Source organism: Sturnira hondurensis, unplaced genomic scaffold (assembly GCF_014824575.4).
Source record: "Sturnira hondurensis isolate 20B ecotype Veracruz unplaced genomic scaffold, ASM1482457v3 Scaffold0001074, whole genome shotgun sequence".
Taxonomy (NCBI): domain Eukaryota; kingdom Metazoa; phylum Chordata; class Mammalia; order Chiroptera; family Phyllostomidae; genus Sturnira; species Sturnira hondurensis.
This window is the reverse complement of record NW_028073705.1, coordinates 1,166,448-1,190,516: the sequence shown is the minus strand read 5'-3', so window position 1 is coordinate 1,190,516 and position 24,069 is coordinate 1,166,448. Positions and strand designations below refer to the sequence as shown.

The 24,069-nt window shown below is 40.9% G+C and overlaps 1 protein-coding gene across 1 annotated transcript in view; it reads right to left on the bottom strand.

Moving 5' to 3' along the window:
* The window catches only part of ENOX1 (ecto-NOX disulfide-thiol exchanger 1), a 285,256-nt gene that overhangs the window by 109,608 nt on the left and 151,579 nt on the right, over nt 1-24,069 (bottom strand). The window lies entirely within an intron of this gene.

The following is a 24,069-nucleotide window of genomic DNA, read 5'->3' as shown; positions in this document are numbered from 1 at the left end:
GGGTCTTACACATCTCAAGGATTCAGAAATAACTGAAACTGAATAAGAAAGAAGAGTGAATGATAAAAGGAAATTAAGGATGGGCTACCCCTTTCCCACATGCTAGCTGATTGCTTTGTGGTCTCTCCAGTATGAATAATTGTTTGCTGGGCACTCACCACAGAATGGACACCAGGCAAAGAGCTTCACAGGCACTAACTCACTTTATAACTACGCCCCACCAAACTGCTTGATCCCCTCTTTACAGATGAGAATATCAAGGCACAGAAAAGGCAGAGAATTTGTCAGATCCTACAATGTGAGTAGCACAGTCTTTACACCCTGGCTGCTAGCTCTCAGTCACTGGGCTATTGTGCCCATCCAGACGTGCTTAGTTCTTATCAGACTGTTTAAAGCCAGTCTTTGATTCTTCCTGTCTCCTATACCACTAGTTTTCCATAATTTTTCTCCCCGCCACAGAAAATGCATTCTCTACTTTTGGAAGCAAGGGGGAAATGAAAGAAAATTTAAAAAACTTGTTATTAGTGACTTCTTCACAGAAGTAAGTTCCAGTGTGTTGGGGCAGGGAGTGGACCTCAGCCCAGGCGCTCAGCCCATGCTCCTCTCTGCCACCACCCCAATCCCAACCAGAGGACCAGGTCCAGGGCAGCCTTGTACATGTTCCCCCTGCACTTTACAGTACAAGGAAGGCAGATGTGTACTGGGATGCGGGGACACCCTGGTGAAGTCTGTCCTCAAATGTCAAACATTAATTTATGTTAATAATAGTTTTACAGCTGAGTGTTTTATGGTATTCTATTTTTCACAGTAATAATTCATGCATAGTAAACACTAAAATACTAATCAAATAGAACATGCAATTAACCAGAAAATTCCCTACCCAAACCATTAGACATCAACTAGTCAACAAGCATTTACTGCGTATACACTCTGTGCCCAAACCCGCCTGGGCATCTTGGATCAGAAAGGGAGACAAAATACGTCTCTTGCCTCAAGGAGCTTAAACTATAATAGAAACTAACACATTTGAAGGAAACTAATACATTCAAAGGAAGAGAAGACAGCTTGCTGCCTGGCATATAGTAAGTACTCAATAAAAGTTGGTTAAATGACTAAATAAACAACAGTGTCAAAGTATATGACAAGAAAATCATCCTACGGGAGTTCAGAGAAGAGAAAATGCAGACTGGAATAATCAAAGTGGTCTTCAAAGAACGAAATCCAAGAACTGGGGAAGGACATCCAGTCAGGAGCAAAAGAAAAAGCAAAAGTCCAGAGATGAGAATTGAAGAGAGAACATTTGAGGCAGGAAGCAGGGGAAGCTTGACCAAATAGGAGAGAGTTTGTCTGGAAGCAGAAGGGACAGGTGAACTACATCAGGTGATGCCAGAAGACGGAGGCTCAGAAGTCAAAATGGGGAGTTGGGCTTCATGGGGCGACCAACTGAGAACCACTGGAGGTGCGTGGGCACTGGACGGATATGAGGAAATCAGTGATTTAGGAAAATCACTCTGGCACTGGTGTGCAGAAAAACTGGAGGCTACAGGGAATAAATAAGGGAAATTTTATTTGGTGTATATGTGGATGTAAGACTAAGGAGCAACCAATTTTACAGTTTTTAGGGATGTATAAAATAAAAAATGACTCAGGGTATACCCAGGAATGAGCTACTGTTTTCTGACACCCAACTTTAGATCTTGTCCACACCATGGGGCACCAACTCCTGACAATTCAGTTTACCAATTCATAAAGAAATGGTTATGAGGCATCATGTTGTAACAGAGCAAAATTACAGAAAATGCAAATGATGAAAAAAGTGTTGGCACCACATAGGCACATTACTACATTTAGTAGCATTCAAAGACACTTAAGTCATTTCCTTAGGAAGCTCTGTTCAGTCCTGTCTCAGTTCAGACTGGCATTTTTATTATCATAACTGATAGCAGGTGTTTGTGAAGCAATCGATTAGTATGCAGGGATGAAAATTACATTTTCCAAATGAATTGCATAGTCTGCAAGATACGTTGAAATTCGTGTAGCAAAATGTAAGCAGCTATGAAGCATGTGCCAGCAACATTATTTAAATAAACTATCTGAACACAAATCCATATAGGAAAATGTGCCGTCCATTATTTTAGTTCTCCTGTAAGCCTGGGACATGGCACTGCCGAGAGTTCTCATTCTTGGCTAAGCCGAGTGACCACTGTTCCTGTCAAGTAGGATACAAAGTGGTTTGCATTTCTGGAATAGAAATGTGATGTCATTACATATTAAAAAAAAACCCAAAACAGCAGCTCCACTTACCTCACCCCCGCCTCCCAAATCCAACACTGCAGCCAATCTGATTCATGTTTTGTAATTGGAGCATATACCTGATTAACATCCCTGATTAAATGATTTCAAGCTAAATATTTGCAAAAAAATGTGGTTCTTTAGGTAGCAGCAAAGTGGTTCTCTTCTAAAGGGTGAGAAATTGTATATTGGCTCCACTTAACTTCCAGCCATCTGTTTGTAAACACTGCCCAGCATCATGTTGCAGCAAGTGCCGAGTCCATCTTCGGAAGAGGCTTCCTGGAAGAAGCTAGATTATGTTGCTTGGACTGGAGCTCTAAAACAAACGAATCCTAATAAGTTGTAACTTCATATAATTTCTCTGTGTATTAAAAATTCAGAAACTTTAAAAGGTCAATTCTTTCTCTTTTTTTCTTTAGTTCTTTCTGGGACACTGTATTAAATTAAATGGTTTTGAAAAATGTGTAATCAAGTGCAAGGATTAAAAATAAACTACAGTATTCATCATTTTGTAAGAATCCGAAAGGAGTGTACTGTGTTCCAATAAGTGGAATATTTAACTAAGAGCCACCACATGTGGATTGCTGATTTTCAATGAAAAACAAGAATACAATCAGACACTTTAAATGTAAACTATTCTGGACATAACTAAGTCTTCTCTGGCTATTTTAAAGGCACCAAATCTCGTGCGGCCCTGGATTATCATGTGTGCATCCTCCAGCCTGTTGAGAAGGTGCGGGCAAGGAGCTGTGGCCCACACAAGAGCACTCGTTGGCTCATGCTTGTTCAGGACTTAGAAAAATTGTTCCTGCAATGCTCTGATTGGATCAAAAATGAAATAATAACATTGGAAAAGCTTTGCTAAACAAGGTTAAGTTTCACTTTAAAACTTAGCACTAGGCTACTAAAATTACCAAAGCAACGCAAGTATGAAAATTGACCCAAAGATTAAGTCACACTGCTAAAGAAAGGGCTTGAAGATGTTGTATCACCTCACTGTCCTGTTTCCTAGATTCTGTATAAACCATTATTTTTTTATATTAATTATGGTCAAAGTGACCTTCTCCTCCATTCCTTGTATTACTTGTGTTTCCATGGAAACAGATAATGGCATGCTTAACTTCTTTAAGTAAATAATCTGGTGAAAGCCTTGAAAGCTCTCTTTTGCCAGCCTGAGCCAGCCTCAGAAAAATAATTAGCACTATATGAAAAATGTAAGTTATTTTCGCTTATGTCCCAGTAAGTTAATAGTATATTAATATCTTTTTTTATGCTCAGGCAAGGGATAACTAAATAATAAAACACTTTAACATATTGTTTCTAACAATATCAGGATTTCTCAAGAACAGTTTGTCTTTGTGTCTTTGGGGAACTCTGTTTAATATTCTCCCTCCACTTTGGCAGATGTCCTCCTGGGAAGCTGAGAGAATGCTGCTGGACTGTACACTTCGTTCCTGCATGCAAGGAATGTCCTTTTCGAGCATTTTTTATTGGTTGCTGCCTAGAGTGGGGTTGTGCTGGTGGGTCCACTCTGGATGACTGAATGGTTCTGAGGCCTCAAAATATCCCCTTGGTATCTGCTTGCCTTCCAGCCCCAGTGGCCTGCTGACAGAGACTCTCCAGGCTCCAGGTGCTCTGTGACCCAGACCCCATGAGGTCTGTATACACTGGGTACCCCACCTCATGCTTTTCTTTGCCTGGTGTAGTGCTGTTCCTGAGAGGTGCGTGCCTCAGTGTTGCCACATGACTAGCTTTCACCGAGGGAGTGTGAAATCCCTCATTCTCCTGCTGTGGCTAGAATGAGCCTGGGTCTCTGTATCCCTGTGTGGAGGACAGGTACCCAGAGACCAAGAATGTCTGCTTCGGAGTCTTCTGTGCCCAAGAAGTAAATCTTTTTTTTTTTTTTTGGTAAGCCACTGAAGATTTGGGACTTATTTATAAAACAGCTGGTTACTCTGACCCAGTGTTCCTTAGACACTGGCCCATAGAAGAGTCTCCTGGTGGGCTGCCGCAGCACCTATTTCTGGACTGATCAATACAGTATATCTGGGATGAAGCCTGAGAATTTGCATTCCTCCAGGTTACCAGCTAGTGCTGATGCTACCAAGACCACTGTTCATTCTATCACCTGTTTCCTGAATTGGGGTTCTGGTTGGCTTATCTGGACAAATGCTTCTGGAGGAACTATGTGCTTGGCTTGTCATTCTTGTTTCACTACTTGACCCCAGCTCCAAGCTCTGCACCCTTAAGGTGGTCCTGTTGTAGCCCAGTCCCAATGGCCTGGACACCAACTTAGGCAGTGAGGAGGGGTTTGTGCAGAAAGTCACTATTGTGTTTTCCCCAAATAGCAGAAACGAGAGTCACAGTAGTAATAGTAACAGTGGCAGTAAGAGCTAATAACTTTTATGTGTCAGGCAACATGATATATTTGCACAATTACTTTCATTATCACAAAAACAGAATCTAGAAAATATGTTATTTCTATTTTCCAGGTGATGAAAGTGAGTTTGAGAAACATGGGGGTTGCAGTTTATATCGATTAGAGTGTAGGGTTTCTGCTCCAGAACCCATGCTCTAGGACACCTGAGCAATGCACCTGGTCAGCCTAGTGCAGGTAAATGCTGCAGCTCCAGGGGGGAGGAAACTAGGACACTTCTGAGGTGTCTGACTTGTTCCTAAAGAGGGAAAATGCTCCACTGCTGCCTTTGCTTGGGGGAGTGTTCTGCTGGAGAGAGGTTCTGCTCTGAAAGCAAACAGGATGGGCCCTTTTAAAAATAAATACACATTTTCTGCAGAAGAAATATGGAAATGATCCATATGAAAGTTAAATTCTCCCATCTGGCTGTCTTGAGGCTGATTCAAACCACTCATGGATCCCTTCTTCTGCCCTGTGTCTCTCTCGTCTGAAGTGGCCATGCACACTGATAGCCACAAATTGCTGAGCCCCTGAGCCTCAGCAGTTAGTAAGCTTCCATTCAGAGAGCTGTGTCCAGGGACTCATGCTGTTCCCAGGACTCCTGAAGGACCATCATTAAGAGTGCCTACCCATCCACCTGAGCTCACCTGTGCTCTGCTTTTGTGCCTTGCACCCACAGAGGTCTGTCCCCAGGTCTGAATGGACTGAGGAAGGTGTGGCCCATCCATCGGATGAGGAGGTGAAGGCATGGCTCCTTGGGCTGCATTGGGCTCCAGGCGCCCACAGAGGTCTGTCCCCAGGTCTGAATGGACTGAGGAAGGTGTGGCCCATCCATCGGATGAGGAGGTGAAGGCATGGCTCCTTGGGCTGCAGTCAGTTGCTCAGGTGCCTGCCAGTGTCCAGGCTCAGAGCTGGAAGCATCATGGGATGCCTTCCATGTGGCCAGTCTCCTGCTAGATAGCCTCTTATGGGACTAACAGACCATAATCTATCTGTGTTTCAATAACACCTGTATCACTATTGAAACAACAATTTTCCTCAAATTGCTCATGGAAATTCCTTCTGGTATATTTTGCAGGATTATTATTATTACAACTTAGCATTGACATAACACTTGATATTTGCAGTGTGTATTATAGTCTGTGCATTAGTTATTGGGGAGAGCTAAACAGAAGCACAATATAGTGTCTATTTCCATCTTTGTGTGAGACCAATGGAATGAGGGTAATTTGGAGAGTGCAGGTAAGCTAGATCTTGTTATTATAATAACTTAAATGTGAGTCTGGAGGCATAGTGATGAGAAGGTGATTCAGGGAAATAATCCCCTGTTCCTCCCTCCACACGGCCTTCCTAATGAAGTGGTCTGTGCAGTGAGCTGCTCAACACTACTGACAATTTACCTCACATTTTATTGCTGTTCCATTGACATTATCATGTGATACCTCCTACATCCATCCCCTTTGTCCTCAGAAGAACATAGAAGGAAAAAGGCATGCCCACTTCTTCCAACAGCAGGATGAGTCCACCGTTTCGAATGTTGAAGGACACTGTGCTGGGTGAGGGAGGCCTTCCAAGTCCCCAGGGAAGCACCTCTGCAGTAACCCCTGGGAACCTTGGCTCAGTCCTGCTCCAGGCTCAGCGAGGCTCCTGCCTGACCTCAGAAGTCCCTCCTGGCAGCTAACATAGGTGTGCACCTGGTGGCAGCCTCTGGAAACTGCCCTCGGAGGGGCTGTCCCCACAGTGTGTCCTGTGGTAGGATTACAGGAGAGGAGGTTTCTGCCTGGGGAAGGAGGGTGGAGGGTGGAAAGTGGGGTTGGGTTGGGCTGGAAGTCGGGCTCACACCTGGATCCTGGGTTTGCTGAGGGGAGGCAGAAATGGGGCTGCCATGGAGTGGACACCATTTCCACAGAGGCCCAGCAGTCTCCAGGAGGAGGAGGGGCCGAGGACGACAGGGCAGGCAGCAGGCACATGCAGAGGGGGACTCCCCTGCTTTTTCTTTGGATTAGACTTTTGTTTTCTTTTTCATTTTCAATCCCTATTTCCATTTCCAAGATATAGGACTACATTTCTATCCTCTGAAGGCTTTAAGATGCCTGAAAAGGGAGTCAGACTTAGACCAAGATCAATCACATGATGGCACAGGTTTTCAGGAATAGTCCACTTCCCTTGGCCATGGCAGCACCACTCCTACATGGACAGAGCCCCTCCTTTGGGAATAGCACTCCACCAGTGGGTTTTGCTGGGTATGACTTCACCCTAAGTCATTGTTGGCCTTGTCCACAGGGAGAAGTGACCCTTCTCCTGAAGGAGTTCCTCCTCTCAGATGATGGGCCTGCAATGTAAAGGCTTCCACCTTTTGTTCCTCTTAACTTGCAGGTTTCTTTCCCCTTTAACAGAGGATTACTTCTAATTTTCTTCAAGAAACCATTCCCTCAAGAAGTGACTTCTTCCTCCTCCTACTAGCCCCCCTTCACTCCCCCACCTCACACTCTTGAACTGGTGGTTTCTAGCACATAACACATCTACAATCTGAAACATGAAATGAAGGTCATGCCAAAAGTATGTTCTCAGTTCTAGTCATTGGCCTTTGCAAGGAATAGTGACTTTTCCCACAAAATTTTCATTTCATAACACCAAATACTTTGGATAACAAAGATGAGTTGAATAGAAAACCTTTCTCTATGCTCAGTTTTTGTCTTATATACACTCTGTCTAGTCTACTAAGTGGGAACCAAGACTTTGCTTTTAGGCTTCGTGGAAAGGGAGGGCCAGTGACTAAGCTTGAGCTGCTTCTGAAGTCTCCTCGTCCCCATATCCTGTCACCAATGCTGTGAATGATTTATGCACACCCAAGTGCACCTGGCATTAGGACAAAACAATCCCAATCCTCTCTAAACACACAAGCAAGGTAGAGAAGGACACTGGTATGAACTACTGAATGGTGTCTCCAGGCCATTATTCCTCAAAGTTCATTCCACACAGAGCCTCCATGTGTCTCATCTTGGCATCTCTTAAATGTGACTTCTAGGCTCCATCCTAGACCTCTAAACAGGAGTTTTTGGAACAGGGCCTGGGGACATGCATTTCAACAAGTTTCTAGGCTGATCCTAATGCATGCCAAAGTTTTTAGAACCACTTTCCTAGCCTTTTAAAACCAGGTCCTTATTTCCTCATGCTTTCTTTGTAATCTTCTTCCATTCTTATATTCCTTTCGTTATTTTTTTGACAGCTGCTTGCTTTCAGCCTTTTCTAACAGCTTCTCTCTTATTATTGAAAGAACCTTCTCCTCTCCAGCTTTTACCATTCAACATGGCCTTTTAGGATTCTTGGCTATTCGCCTTGCCTTCTTACATTTCATTGATCTATCTATCCGTTCTTCTCTGAATGCTACTCACTACCTCTCCTGGGATGGTATGGTGGCTGAATGCTTTCATAAATCCTCCAGGTGGTATCTCCAAAACACATTGTTCTGATCCACTAGGTATAATTGTGTTACTTTCCTTTGTAGCCACATTTCTGGAGAAAGTTCCTGCTGCAGCAGGTTTGGGGCTTGCACCCAGCAGAGGCCCAGCTTTGCCCAACCCTTTTACTGGAGGAGACAAGGTCCGTCCTGTGTGTGAACTCTCTCTCCAGACCAGTCACTAGATCCTCAGGGATATGTCCAGGCATCCCTGCTTCCCTCTCTCACCACTGAGAGATGAGAAAATATCCCTACTACTCTCCTACAGTCACAAAAAAGAGGGACTATGTCCTTGGGTCTCATCACATTTTCTGCATCAAGCTATCTTTATGTTTTCTCTCCTTCCATGAGCCTTTTCCCAATTAACCAAAGGCTACTACAAGTGCACCTTGCACAGCCATGATGAGGGGAATCTTCTACTGGTGTCACGCAGGCCATACTCAAACTAATAATAAGCCTCATCCATTTTCATTTCTTATTTCTTTGGTCTTTTATTATTGCCTGTCAGTCACTTCCTTTCCACTAAATCATTTCATCTTTTACTCTGTTTTTATTTTCCTCTCATTCTCATATTTTTATTACCTTACCTCAACCTGTTTTTTCCTTCATCCCCACCTATTGTCAACAGCCATTTGTTCTGCTATAAGCCAGTGTTTTTGATCTTTTGTGCATTAGAATCACCCGACGGTATTTTAATAACACAGTGGCTTGGACATTAACTCCTGGGCACTGCTGTTTCTACGAAGCTTTCCAGGACTGTCGCATGTGCAGCCAGGCCTGTGAACAACTCATTTACACCTTCTGTTATTGCTCACCAGTTTCAGTTCTTACCATTGCCAAAGTACCTGGTATTTGCAAAATGCCATAGAATCCCTTAATTAGTTATTTCTTAAAACCCTGAGGAAACTCCCTTAGGATGAGCTTTATGTTATTGCTGAGAAAGCGGAGGCTTGGAGAAGGGACATTACTTGTCAAGAAACCCTGGAAACAAAACTAAGATACCTCAAAGAACTTCTGACCGTATCTGGTTCCAAGTTATTTCTTGGCTCTTCTCAGTGACTCTAAACTCTCTGTGCCAGGATACCAATTCTCAGCGCATAGGTCACCTTCTCAGAGCTTTCCACCCAAATGACCCTCTCTCCCAAAGAGCTTCAAGGGTAGCATGGCAGTCCTCAGCCAGGCCCAGTAAACAGGAAGAAAACATGGGAGGAAGCCTCCCCAAACTAATTTCCAGAACTCCTGGTCTCCCATTCATTCAGATGGCTCCAATTCACATTCAACAGGACATACCTTCTCATTACTTCTGTTCATCCCCAGAGCTTGAGGGCTACAAAATCCTGCTTTGATAAACTCTGCATTCATCTTCTCTGAGTCCTTGGGCAGGCAAAAGTGCACATATTTTAAAAACTGTCTGGATGGGTAAATTATAGCAATATTTCCCTAGGAGAGGGTTGTTCAGATACTCAAACTTTCTCTATATTGAGCATGATAATTTTTCTCAATACTCCATGAAAAGCAGTTTTTACTTTGCTCATTAAAATGATTGGTTCTTGGTTTTTGATGGGCATAATTTTTCAGGTAGCAATGTTTTACTCTTACTTGCAGGTCCTTCAAAACCCTCTTCAAGTGCTGATGCCCCAGTTAAGCATGATTAATCCAACACCAGTGCTTTTAAACACCCCTACCCCTTTTTCTAACTGAGAAGTAAAGCTATTTGGGCAAGTATATGAGGTGACTTTGATTGAATTAAAGAGGTCAAGGATGGAACAAACTTCAAACTCAATGATTAAACTCAATGACCTCAAACTTCAAACTCTTTAATGACTTAAAGAAATGACTTCCCTTCAATTAAGCAGGAATTAGCATGAAATGTTTTATTTCTGAAAGGTTAAAAAATTCCTCTGAGAAAGCAGCCCTCCTGTTACTAACTTTTCACTAAACACAAGAGAGGGGTGCTGTGGGTAGTTTTATACAAAGTGCTTGGTTAACATGGTGCTGATGATTATATTAATGCCAATTAGTTATAATGTTCTCTAGGGGCCTACATGTTCTATAGAAGAGGCAAAAAGTCCAATTTAAATTTTAATTTCTATTTCAAAAACCCAAGGATCTAACAACTTTCCATTACTAGAAAAAATTAAAATATATTTTCTTCCTGTCTGCAATAGTATCAACCTAGTTCAAGAGGAAAAAGTTTCAAATGTTTTCTTACTGATTTCTTTCTTGTTCCACCTTTTGGCTCCATCCTTTTCCTTGCCATAGTCCCCCATCTTTTAATGACCTAAAAGAACATGTCATTGTACCTGCTCTAAAGTATAAAATATATAGTCTCTGATATGTAGTTTTGGATGCAGGATTCCACAGAGGAGTGAGGAGGAACAGGACTTATGGCAGCTTGGGGACTACTGCATGTTTTTGAGGAGCAGGGCACCTGAGAGGAACTCCATCATGCTGCTTGGCCTCTCACATTTCTGCTGCTGCCAACCTCAGAGAGTCGTGTAGACATGGATTATATATCAGCAGGAGGCCAGGGAATGTTAGAGAAAGAGAGTTGAGGCTTTAATTACACCTCAGGGTCCTCAACTGAGGAAAATAGTCAGTACTGTGACAATGAAATAGATAATAGTGGTTTGTTGTTGTTTTGTGGTGGGGTTTTTTTTTTGGTCTAAATTGGAAAAAATATCCTTCAACAGAATAAAAATTAATTCCCCCAAGTTTTAATTTCCTTTCTATTCACTGAACAAATTCTTGTCCACCTACTGTGTAAAATGCAATGCACTGGCCATTCAGAGAGGAAAAGAACTACTCTTAGAAGAGCTTATGGGGTAGAAGGTGTTCCCATCTCAGCATGTTTTCACCCTTATTTGCTTGAAATAAACAAAAAAACAAACAAAACCTCCAATGAACAGATTTATACAACTTCTCAGAATACCTCAGCTCTCACAGTTCTATGGTAGACCTTATCTGCTGGTGTTGCTGGGACTCCTGAGAACACAGAGAGCAGGCACTGTGGGGAACCCTCCCAATGCTATTCCAGAACAAGACCTCTGATGATATGCTGCTAGGATTTGTCAAAGTAGATATGCAACATTCTCATATCAAAGAGTGAGTTTCAATTAGATTTAGAAGATTTTGCTTGCTAATTTTTTCCTTAATCTGGCACTGCAAGTAAAATGAAATTGTTGGCTTATACACATCATGAGAATTCACTGTTTTAGTTTTTTGGAGTATATATTATAGATTATGCTATTATAGTTGTCCCATATATTTCTCCCCTCTGCCCTGCACCCCACCTACATCACCATTCCCCACCCCCTTAGTTCACATCCATGGGTCATACATAAAAGTTTTGTCTTCTTAATTTCCTATACTATTCTCAACCTTCCCCTGTCTATTTGTACCTATCATTTATGCTTCTTATTCCCTATACCTTTCTCCCCACTCTCCCCGCTCCCTCTCCTGGCTTATAACCCTCCATGTAATCTCTATTTCTATGACTCTCTTCCTGTTGTAGTTGTTTGCTTAGTTTGTTTTTGTGTTTTAGGTCCAGCTGCTGATAGCTGTCAGTTTGTTGCCATTTTACTGTTCATAGTTTTTATTTTCTTCTTTTTCTCAGATAAGTCCCCTCAACATTTCATGTAATAAAGGCTTGGTAAAGATGAACTCCTTCAATTTGACCTTTTCTGGGAAGCACTTTGTTTGCCCTTCCATTCTAAATGATAGCTTTGATGGATAGAATAATCGTGGATGTAGGTGTTTGCCTTTCATGACCTCAAATACTTCTTTACAACCTTTTCTTGCCTGCAAGGTTACTTTGGAGAAATCAGCTGGTAGTCTTATGGAAACTCCTTTGTAGGTAACTGTCTCCTTTTCTCTTGCTGCTTTTAAGATTCTCTCCTTATCTTTAATCTTGAGTAATGTAATTATGATGTGCCTTGGTGTGGCCTTCTTTGGGTCCAACTTGTTTGGGACTCTCCAAGCTTCCTGATTTTCCTGGAAGTTTATTTCCTTTGCTAGATTAGGGAAGTTCTCCATTATTTTTCCAAATAAGTTTTCAGTTTCTCACACTTCCACTTCTCCTATTCTCCTTCCACTTCTCCACTTCTCCTTCTGGCACCCCTATGATTTGGATGTTGGAACATTTAAAGTTGTCCCGGAGGTTCCTAAGCCTCTCCTCATTTTTTTGAATTCTTGTTTCTTCATTCTGTTCTGGTTGAATGTTTATTTCTTCCTTCTGCTCCAAATCATTGCTTTGAGTCTAGTTTTCTTCCCTCCACTCTTGGTTCCCTGTATATTTTCCTTTATTTCACTTCTCATAGCCTTCAATTCTATTTTGTGTCCATACTTAATTATTTCTGTGAGCATCCTGATTACCAGTGTTTTGAGCTCTTCATCTGATAGGCTGGCTATCTCCTTGTTGCTTAGTTCTTTTTCTGGAGTTTCAATCTGTTCCTTCACTTAGGCCATAATTCTTAGTCTTGGTGCAACTGTTATGTTGTAAGGGGTGAGCCTTAGGTATTTACCTGGGTGGGGCAACCCATTTTTGTGTGTTGTGGTGCTGTACATGGGGGAGAGTCAGAGAGGAAACAATGCCACTTGCTCAGCTTTTGACTGACTTTCAGTCACTCATCTGCTACTCCTAAGCAAACTGGGCTCTTCTGGTGCTGATTCCCAGGTGGGTGAATTTGTGCATACTCCAGGACCCTGTGAACCTCTCCAATGAACTCTCCCATGAGGCTAGAAATTTCTCGTGCCACCACAATCCTCACAGGTTTTTACAGTCAGAGGTTTTGAAGCTATAGTTTCCCACACTGGGACCCTGGGTTGTGCAGTTTGTCTCACTCCCTAGTGCAGATAAGCTTCTGGAAGCTTCTGCAAATGTGGGACTGCTGGGTCTGCCAGCCACCACCTCACCCACCTGGTCAGCTGGCTTGCCATAAGTCCTCTCTACCCCAGTTGCCCATCTCCACCCCTCCTACCAGTATGGAGGAATGCTTCTTCTTTAATTCTTTGGTTGTCAGACTTCCATACAGTTAGATTTTCTGGCAGTTCTGGTTGTTTTTTTTTTAATTTGTTCTTGTCTTTTTTTTGGATGTACAAGGAAGCAAAGTGTATCTACCTATGCTTCCATCTTGGCAGGAAGTTGCATTGTTTTAATTTTATCACTACTTTGTATTTAAGACAACTCATAGAGGTAAGAACTAAAGACAGAGAAATGAATGACTTTCAGATTCTCAGATTATGTAACCTGCAGTATGAAAGTCTAGGGTAGCAGATGGAGACGTTTCTTAAACAACTGACTGGTAAATAACTAAAGGGAGAATAAAATCTTTTATCCTATCTCTGAAGGATTTGTCAAATTATGTGTTGTCACTTAAGTTGTGCCTAAAACTTTTAATTACAAACAGTACCCAATATAAACTTGCAGAATTCACTCAGCATTCCAATTATTGTTGGGGATAAAAAAAGTCCCCCACTTTTTCTCATTCATTTAGAACATGGGGTGGGGAGGGAGAAGAAGTGTTAACATAAGCATAAATAACATAAATGTTATTATGCTTCTGAGATCTCTTCCAGACTAAAACTTCCCTGAGTCTGTGCATCTCAATAAGATTAATATTATTGTAAATCCTTTCCCCCACACTTCTACTTTAAAGATTTATTGGGAGGCACATCTCCCGAAGAAAAGGCATAGGAAGCAGAAAGAGCACTTCAATAACTCTTGAAATTAGATGTGGAGTCAATAAAGTGGTGATGGGCAGGTAGGCATCCCTGGGGCCTGGGAATACAGAGAAAACAGGAAATGGGGAGGAAAGTCAAAGGGCTAATAGCTCAAATCATTTCAGATCAACCTTCTTGTCCACACCTGTGTTTTGAGAAATGTTCTTATTTTTTGTGCCTTTTTGGAGAGTTAGGCAATGGAAGACACGGGTTGTGACAGTATGTGGTTACCAAACAAGAACATTTCTTCTTTTTCTTGCTTAATGCCGTAGAGAAGATTGTTTCTGAGGAAATACATATCACTCAACCAGAAAAATTGTGCCAATTTCCTAATATTTTTAAAAGTTGGCATTTCTGTTAGAATCAGCTTAAAAAGAGCTTTTGGATATACTGCCTGTGTTGAAGCTCATCACTAGTTAGCAGAAAACACAGAAAACAATGAGAAAACTAAGCAGAAGCCCCAGGCAGCTTTGGACTAATATTCTAAGATAATAAGCATCACCAGTATACTTTTGCCTCCAAATGGCATCACAGTGCCATGTACATAACAGGCATTCAAAATCCTTGGATGATTTTATTTGGCTAAAGACACTTAAGACATTTCGGAATATTCTGGAGCTTTTATCCTCCCCATGAAATTTAATTCTGCCATAGAAAAGTCATTAGCCTGGGGGGAAAAAAGGAAACTGGTGCTGAGTTTTAGACTTTCTACTTAACTCTTTTGGTCAAGTAACATAACTTCTCAGTGTGGAATTGCATATTTCTATTTGTACAAAGAAGGAGGGGACTATACAAGATGATTTCTAAAGGTCTCTTCTACACCAGAAGAGACTCATCATTACCAATCTCTCCATGAGTAAGAATTCAACATGTCTACCTGGTTTAAAACTTGAATTATATCTTGGATCCTAAACTAAATAGTTAAGCAAATATGATCAGCTATTGTAACAGAAAATGGTATGACAGTATGGTCTGGGAAGGTAAGCATATTTTGGCAAATTAAATGTGGAAATTCCCTAATTTAAAGCAAAAAGCAGTGATTCAGTAAATGTCCATCTGATACTAGTTACTATTCATCGCCTGTTTTGAATGATTGAACTTTCCTGAATGATTGAAAATGGCCAGGTGGTATTCCCTAATCAATATGATTTTTACCATATTTTCCTAATTTTAAAATTATTCATGGTAGCTTAGTCATTAAAGTAATACATGTACATATTGTAGAAATTAAACAATTTTTTTATCCTCATCAGAGTACATTTTTTCAGGGATAGAGAGAAGCACTGATGTGAGAAAGAAGCATTAACTGATTGCCTCCTATATGCACCTGAACCAGGGATCATATGCACCCAGGCTGGGGATCAAGTCCACAACCCAGGCATGTGCCCTGACGGGGAATCAAAACATCAACCTTTTGGTTGTGGGACAATGCTCCAACCAACTGAGCCACACCAGCCAGGACCATAATGGGAAAATTTTTTGATATATACAAAGAAGAAAACAAAAGTAATCTTTTATCACACAATCTAGAAATAATCATTCAGAATGTTTGACCTATATACTAATTGTTAAGTCCAACATAACACACACATACACAATTAGAATGACCTATATATATATATTGTTTTGTAACTGTTTTTACTATGTGAGCAGAAATATCAGAAATGGAGTCACTAATGTCAAGGAGTCCTACAGTGGAGCCAGGAAGCCACTGCAGAAGTTGGTATTATGCATAACTATACCTGGATAGTACATGAACTTTTAGACTGTGCCAACCACAGATGGATTATATCTGTTGCCATTCTCAGACTGAGGTTGATTTCTGTGAACTCCAACCTAGCAAATAGCATAATAACCTATCCTATACAGACTAATGTTATTTATTTTTGTCTATGCCAATTTCTTTCCAATCAACTAGGTAAGCCTATAGGTTATACCAGTATAAACATTGTGTTTTCCCTCCCTCCTCAAATCACATTTCGGGTACCTCCTGAATATGTGTCTCCCAATTTGGATCCCTAAACACCCCAAGTAAACTTTTGGTTTTCTTTGCAGAACCTTCTTTCATGCCACTACATGATTTATTTCAAGGCTATGTACATGTACGTGATTAATTAACCAGCACCCTAGTGTTAGATATTTATGTGTTTCTAGAGTAATTCTGAAAACTCAAAATTTAGGTAACTGTGTCTAGTGGCAATGACCCATGTGGTCCAAGTGGAAAGCAAGGGCCTCTGGGACATAGCAGCTGTAGAAGTTACGGTGTGTTCACTCAAGAACCTGCAACACCCTGCCTGAACCACTGTAACATAGACTCTGCCTTGCAACTTCTGCTCTAGAAATGTTTCTCCCCACTTATCTGCTAGTATGGGGAGTCAAATAAAATTTCCCTGCTCTAGCCACTTCCCAGAAGGCTTCACACATTATGCCATAGAACTGAGAAGAGTCGCTGAGTACTTAGTCTCTCTGGTATCAAAAACATTCACCAAGAGAAGAGTCTTTAAGCTGTTTAGATATGGGAGGGCTTACTATAATAATAATTTTTAATTGTTATAAACTTCAATGTCCAGGGCTTCTAAGTATAGTAAGTCCTCACCTAACATAGTTGATATGTTCTTAAAAAATTGTGACTTTAGACGAAACGACATATGACAAAACCAGTTGTAACACAGGCTAATTGGTACAGACAGGAGTTCAGTTCCTGCAGCATGTTTCTGGCCACAAAATCATCACCAAAGTTTTAAATAAGGAGCCTAAACACTTTAATATTAAAATCTGAAATAAATGTGAGCTACATATACTTTTAAGGAAGATTAATAAAAACAAGTGAGATCACTATTTCCAACCAGCTTGTTCCAGATAAGGGTGGAGGTGGCCAGAGCCTATCCCAGCAGCTCAGGGCACAAGGTGGGAACTAACCCTGGACAGGACAGGGCAGGACAGGACAGAATTCCAGGGCTGGGTGCACTCACAACACACATTCACCCAGACTGGGGCAATTTAGATACTTAACCAATTCACCTCACATGCACATCTTTGGGATGTGAGAGGAAACCAGAGTACTAGGAGAAGCCCTTGCAGATATGGAAAAATGTGTAAACTCCACACAGGCAGTGACCCTGGCCAGGAACTTTTTTTCTCATCGACATTATAACAAAATGGCATTGAACAAAACAATGTTATATGAGGACCTGCTGTGTAAGAATCATTTAGTGACCAGTGGAATTTCCAGGACAAAGAAAGTAGTTACTTCTTTCAATCATTTTTTCATTAATTATGTGGCACTGAATATGTATGGCTAACTGGAATTCTATAGGACTTTTTTTTGTCCTTACTTTCTGTATCAATACAGTAGACTTAGCATCTTCAGGTCTTTGATTAATGGAGCTTATGAGCAACAGTGTTAGGAGTCAAGATATAATAGCTTTATGTCACCAGCTGTGTTTTGATAAACAATGCAGTATGAAAGCAGAGGAGAATTAGGACAATGACGTTCATAAAGAGTAAGTACATTATTGTGCTAAGAAGATGGTCACAGCATATCTTTCGATATGGTCTGGTATTGATTCTTTTGGCCAATATCCTACTTAAACTGTGTTAGAGTTACACTTTAAGTATTAGATGGAAACATATAGAAGAAAATCAATAGATACTATTTTTTCTCTACCAATCAGCTACATATCTATAGCTTCTCTGCCACACACTCACATTCAAGGAACCCAAAAGCTGCTTTTGGAAGGATGGGTTCAGTTATGAGGCTTTTAACAATCTCTACTTTGACCACTTCAAAGATTAGAGCATTGATTCTCGAAGCTTCCTGCAAAAGGGCAAGGGCCTGTGATCCAGAAAGGACACACCCAACTTGCTCTAATTTCTATTGCATTCACAAATAAAAAGGAAGCTTTAAAAAATTCACTTGTTCCATGAGATCTGTATGAAAACAAAACCATGTAGAATTACTGTGTCTGGACTTTTAAAATTACATAGAAAAATGCTTATATAGTTAAGCTGTGCAGAAGAAAAAAATTGAAATCACAGTTGTTTTAGTGTTATGACTAAAACACTTTTATTTTTCCTCTCTATTATTCATCATTATATCTCCCCAAATGACCAGGTATTATTTTTACGTGAAAGACCGGTTTTATGTTTAAAATGTTACAGCTGCCAGAGGGCAGTGAGGTGATTTACTAAAAGTGTTTTCTTTGTAAGCACCCAAAGGACCACAGGTGAGCACTTGATGAATTGCGTCAGTGTTGAAAAGGGTAATTTCTATTTCACAACCAGAAATTCCTACTTATTACTTACAAACTAAAAGTAAAAGTTAGGAATAAATACTACTAAGGAATTATTTTCTACATTTAGGAAAGAAAAAAAACCAACTTAAAAACTTACCCAAATTTTGTCATCTGAATTCCCTCAAAAATATTCTGCTTTTTTCGGAAGTTATATAAACTACTCTTAAAATCTAACAGCACTGTGTTAATTTTGCTCAAATACAAGCTGAAGACATATTTTAACATCTTGTCAGAATGAGATACTAAGAGTGTTGATAAAATGACACTAAAATAAATGTAAATTTAGATTGCTATTACAAGTACCTGCCTGGCTCTGGGAAGATGTTAGGTTGCTATAGTATTTTCCATAGCAACTTTGCATCTTATTACATAAATATTCCTGTGTCCTTAAAGCCTGGGAAGAAAGGAGGATTACATCTACTCTCCTATGTAGTGATTCTGCATCAAGCCTTATCAGAATGAAATGCCCGGAAAACATAATAAACTGTAATCTAGATAATTGTGTTCCTGGCAGTTGAGGGAATCCAAGCACCAACGACTGTGTACAGGCAGCTGCACTAGGACCTTGCGCTACTCACCGGTCATTCATCTACACTCTTCCCAGGTCAAGGTCTGTGTAGTTTTTTCTTGAAAATTGGCTGCTAACTTCCTTTGCCTGCCAACAGCCCAGCAGCCCAAGCCCTTCACCAGGCTCCAGGAGCTCATGTCACTAGGCGAGAAGCCAGGGCTTAACAGAGCTGGAGTCTGTTTGGCAAATGTGGGTGGGGGGACGCACTGGCTTATCGAGTAGGAAACCATTCCGAGTGCTCACCTAGTTACAACCAGACTGACCAGGTGTGGACTGTTGGAGAACCACAGTGAGGGCTCGCCTGTTTTGTGGAGGTGCAGCCCAGTCGAGTGGTTAGAGTATTGGGGAAAATCGTGCTTTCCTTGACACAATGCAATTTTAGCATCATAAATCAATTTTACACAAAACACATGATTATAAAAAATCTGTGCATACAGGAGAGAGATCAGGAATAAGGCATGGTCAGGTGCTACATAAAAGTAAGATTATAAGGAGGCTAAGCTTAAAGACAGTTCGGGCTCTACCCATGAATTTACCAAATAGATACACAGTCTGGCTGGGCAGAAGGAGTGCCTCCATCACCAAGGAACTGCGTGCCACAGGATCCATGCGATAGCATCTGCCTCTTGTATTTAAAGGTAAAGCAATTATAAAAAGATGATTTTATACTCTTCAGAAACATGTCCATTAGGAAAAGGGAACTGTAACTATATATAAAATCAGGGCACTGAAAAAGTATACCCAAAAAAAACATATATTTGAATTCTTTGGCAAGATCAGCAAGAAAAAAAGAAACAGAAAAAGACTTTCTTCCTTGTAAATGAAGCTTTATTTCAACAATTTAGGAATGAAGAAGGCTACTCAGCCTACCTTGGAAGATTTATTTCATCATCTTTAAGTCATATTAGTTTTAATTAATCACATTTTCTTGTTAGACATTTGTGTTCCCAGAAGATATTCTTTAGCAGTTGATAAAAAATGCATGTCTTTAACTTGGTGGTCTCTGATAGACACACACCGCCACTGGATTTCTCGTTTAGGCTGTCATTACATCTGAAAACAGAAGTCTTTAAGGGGCTTATCCTTCCCAGCTTCCTCTCACCACTGCCTGGTTGCCTGCCTCGAAGTCTGCTGGCACCCAGAGCTCCACCCTGTGACAAGTGGCTGCAGACCCAGCCATCTCACTTTCTGAGTGTGAGTCTGCCAAGTTGTGAACAACTCCAGAATAAGCCTGCTCAGATCACATTCATTCAATGGGAGGCTTCTACCTACTGTGAGTGAAATGGCCCCTTCAGCTACACCCTGGGCTCTCATCCAGTGGCCCTGTCCTCCTGTGTCCAGTCTGGTGCTGGGGGTGGCAGTGAGCCTCTTAGGCTCCTGCCTAATTGTAACCTCCACATTGGGCATCCTTTGTCTTTCAAAAGCACTCCTAAGCAAGCAGAATTAAATCAGAAAAACAGGCAGTGCTGGTATTCAAAAACATCAAGGGGATAGCCAGAGAGAGCCTTATTATTACTGATTTTTTTAACCTAAAGCTTCAAGCTACTGGAAGCTACTGAATATAAAACTAATCAGATGGACTGAACACTGCTAATTCCAACTAAACTTAATTATTAGTACTGAGAGCCCTGGCTGGTGTAGCTCAGTGGATTGAGCGCGAGCCTGTGAACCAGAGGATCGGGGTTCGATTCCCAGTCAGGGCACATGCCTGGGTTGCAGGCTGGTTCCCTGCAGGCCAACTCCCAGCAGGGGATGCACGAAAGGCAACCATACATTGATGTTTCTCTCCCTCTCCTTCCCCTCTAAAAATAAATAAATAAATAAATAAAATCTTTAAAAAAAAATTAGTACTGAATTTGACTCAGTTGGCTGAAAGATTTGGCGAATCTTTCCAAATGACTTCTTATTGAATTTTTTTTAAAGTCTGTATCTGTGTTATGGTGAGTGTCCATGGAAAATCGACAACCCAGAAATACTCTTCATAATTAAAAGAGTATTTGCTCCCCTAAAGAACTCAGAGTTTAAATTAGGTGTAATTAAAATCCAAGAATATTTGTGCATTATGGAATGGTTTAAGGGTTGTCTGTTAAGCAAGGGATATATTCATTTTACTCTTGTAAAATTTATCTTCAGTGTATACTGTATACACATTAAATATTGGATGAGGTACATATAGTTGGTAGTGATGTTCACTTGGTTTATACTGAATTTAAATTAGTGGCTTTAGAACATATTTGGCATTAGACATTGTATTTTTATTAACTTAAAATGTTTATTTTTTCTCTTCTAAAAGCATATTACACCCTTGAGGGCAGGGTAGACTGTGTCTTACCCTCCCCACATGCCCTAGTCAGTCCATAGTGCCTTGAATACAAGAAGATGCTTGATAACATTTGGTTATTAATTACAATGATGTTGAGTTTCAGGTTTCTGAGATATAGCCTATCAAGCATGTGGCACTGAATTTTGCATGTATAGAAGTTCAGACCATTTGGGGGAAATGAATTAAAATTTAATTAGAATGAATATTCTTAGGGTTACCATCTTCCTATCAACTAATGGAACAAATGTAAGAAAATAAAGACCAGAAGATGGGAATATGCAATTGAAGTCAACAAACTTTAGTTGAGCACTTATTGTTGAAAAGCTGAGGGTCGATGCAGGAGGATGACTAAGATTATGAGAAGTTATTGACTACTTACTATGTGCTCAACACTATGAGGATGGTTTTACATGTACTGGTCCATTGAACTCTCACAATACGGAAAACTAATCAGTTCTGTCATTGAGGCCTTACAATCCCGGACAGACTTCTTGTTCCCTCCCTTCCTCGTGCTTTTTTGCCCCACCCCCACTGCCATTCTGGGCAGGGAGATGGATGAAAGAAAAAAGAGAGAGAAAGAAGGAGATTGAGAGGGACAGGGAGGAATAGATATCTGGCTTTTAAAGTTTGGCTTGATTCCAGTAGGAGGCAGACCATGCAACAATAAATTTGAATTTTTATCAAAAATTATCTTCATAGGCTTCAGAACAGGATGTCAATCTTCTTGAATAAATGTTTCAATTAATGTGTCTTGGTTTTCAAATGTATTAACAAAACTCATTTTCATTTTTATCAGTATCTTAGTTTTGCTCCAGTGAACTCCTCTCCCCCTTTAAGATTCAGCTGATGAGGAACAACAGTGAGCGGACTCTCCAGAATTATACTGTGGTTATAGCAGTACTGTGGAGCTCCAGCCAAAGACACACTGCAAATTATTGTGTGATGGAAAGCGAAACTACAATGAAATATTCTTTATAACTGGAAGATCAGAGATATTTTGAACAACTTTAATTTTTTGAAAAGAATTAAACCCAGGGTATCATACAAGTCCTTACATAACATATTGTGCCTTCTCTAAAAACTGGTTATCTCCAGCTCCTCCTCAGAAATAAAACTGTGCATGTTAGTTTTTGTTCTAGGAGACAAACGAAGAGGAAAGTCAATGCTGGTGGAGCAAACTCAAGCCATGAGAGTGGCCTCAGCATAGTCCCTGCCCAAGCAGGAGGCCCAGAGGAGGAATTCACTCCAGAATTTCCTAGGGTGCCTAGGTCAACTACTGCTCAGGGGTGCAAGGCAAAAATCTCACTGTTCTAGCAGAAAGGAAAAGAGCAAGGGATTTTTTTAAAAGATAGAGAATTTTTCTTCTATTTCAGCATTTTGGCAATTCCCCTGTCAGTGAATTAGAGCTACATGTTGAGAGGCCTGCTCACAGGTGCCTGTGATGCAAATTTGTACCTAAATTTACTGCTGTGATGCAGATTCGTGCCTAAATTTACTGCTGTGTCACCTAAGGAGGTGGCACTGAAAGGAGTGTTTCCCCTCTAGTTAGGAGCCTCAGCCCTCTAACCCACTGCAAGCAGCAGATCTGTTACAGGCTTGGTCAAAAGACCCGAAGGGAAGACTGCTCTCAGGCTGTTTGCCCAGCATGCAGACAGAAAGAAAAACAGTTACTGCCTTTCGGAGGGATCTCCAGGGCCCAGTGGAATAAAAAAGGTTAGTTGCTTTTCTTTCCCTCTAATCAGTCCTGAGCTTTCCTCATAAACCACATGCCATGTTCTCTGGTCCATCTCATTTTGAAAAGCAGGAAAAAGACTTTGAACTCCTGGGGGTCTGGCATTTGAACTCCAGTTCTTTTATCTTTTGCCTCAGCACTCAGTACAGAACACGCACTGTGTTGTGCTCATTAATTCTCCTGACCAACTAATAAGCCTGATGAAAGCTTCTAAAAGTTCAGGTCCCACTTCAGGCTCTTCCAGATGACTGGGAAAAATGAAGAGAGGTCTGAGATGAGGGCTGCTTGGTCAAACTTTCCCAGAGGACCTTGGGGTCCCTGAGAAGGGAGAGGTCCTTAGCCTCTCTGTGGATTTTCTGCAGCAGAAATCAGGGGCCAATCCTGCAGGTACCCACTTGCTACTATGGTGGGTGAGATCCCCTTTGGGAGCCAACTGTTCTGAGTCATTATTCTGGCCCTATCCTATGCAGGCTAAGAAATTAAACACATTTCTTACTTGGGAAATTGATAGGTTATTTAAAAAGTAGTCACCCCTTCTGCTCCCAAAAGCCACAGGTTTAAACAAAAATGTCTGTTTAACTCAATTTTTTTTTCTCAATTTTAAGTCAATATTAAGGATTTTTAAAATTTTTTATTTTTATTTAATTCTTGTTCAAGTACAGTTTTCTGTCCTATATTCCCAGCCCTGCCCCTCCTAATGCTCGCCACCTCCCTCCCATTTCCACCCCCCACCTTAGTTATTGTCCATGTGTCCTTTATACTTGTTCATGTGAGTCCATCCCCTTTTCCCCTATGATTCTCTCCCCTCTCCCCTCTGGACCCTGTCAGCCTATTCCTTATTTGAGTGTCATTGGTCATATTTTGCTTGCTTGTTTGTTTTGTTGTTTAGATTCCTGTTAACGGTGATATCATATAGTATTTGTCTTTCACCGCCTGGCTTATTTCGCTCAGCATAATGCTTTCCAGTTCCACCCATGATGTTGCAAAGGGTAGGAGTTCCTTCTTCCTTTCTGCAGCATATGGTACATTGTGTAAATGTACCATAGCTTTTTGATCCAGTCATTTACCAATGGGCATCTAGGTTGCTTCCAACTCTTGGCTATTGTAAATTGTGCTGCTATGAACATCAGGGTGCATAGGTTCTTTTGGACTGGTGTTTCAGGATATTAAGGATTAAAGTTTTCTATAAACCTGCTCCTCCTCTAAAAACTGAGAATGATGAAATTTTTTGAGAAAAAAATTATATTTTATGGGAAGATTGT